We start from the raw sequence: 693 nt of genomic DNA, 5'->3' as shown, positions 1-693 counted from the left end.
TGGTTCTGGTTCTGGTTCTGGTTCTGGTTCTGGTTCTGGTTCCGTCCTGCATGTTGATGGATCTGAGTCTTTTAATGAAGTGGATTCATGGAGAGCTGGAAAACCTGCTGACGTGTTGATGGTTCTGGCCCGGTTCAGTGGTTCTGTCTGCTTTCCATCAGCAGCAGCTTATCTCAGGCTGAAGGGCCTCTGAGTTCCTGTCCTCAGCGGCGCGGCGTGCAGCGACGCCTTCCTGCCGCGGCGGTCCGAGTGCTGACAGGCTGAGGGTCCAGAAGCGCCATGAAGATGAGGGAGGAGCTATTTTCACCAGCTGGACTCTGGTTCTGATCAGATTACAGCCTCGGTCTCCAACACGTCCTCACCTTCCTGACTGCTGGGAACTCCTCCTCTGAGCGGCACAGAACCAGGTCCGGGTCCGGGGAGAATGTTATGACCAACCGGATCAGAACCAGCAGCACAACCAGGTGGAGGAACAGAAATATTCCCTTCTGGACCTCTGGTTCTGAGCCTGGTTCTGGGCCTGGTTCTGATCCTGGTTCTGGACCCCTGGTTCTGATCCTGGTTCTGGACCCCTGGTTCTGAGCCTGGTTCTGGACCTCTGGTTCTGAGCCTGGTTCTGGACCCCTGGTTCTGAACCTCTGGTTCTGAGCCTGGTTCTGGACCTCTGGTTCTGAGCCTGGTTCTGGACCCCTG

The sequence above is a fragment of the Cyprinodon variegatus genome, unplaced genomic scaffold (genome assembly GCF_000732505.1).
Source record: "Cyprinodon variegatus isolate N-32 unplaced genomic scaffold, C_variegatus-1.0 Scaffold2655, whole genome shotgun sequence".
Taxonomy (NCBI): domain Eukaryota; kingdom Metazoa; phylum Chordata; class Actinopteri; order Cyprinodontiformes; family Cyprinodontidae; genus Cyprinodon; species Cyprinodon variegatus.
Note: the sequence above shows the minus strand (reverse complement) of the source record.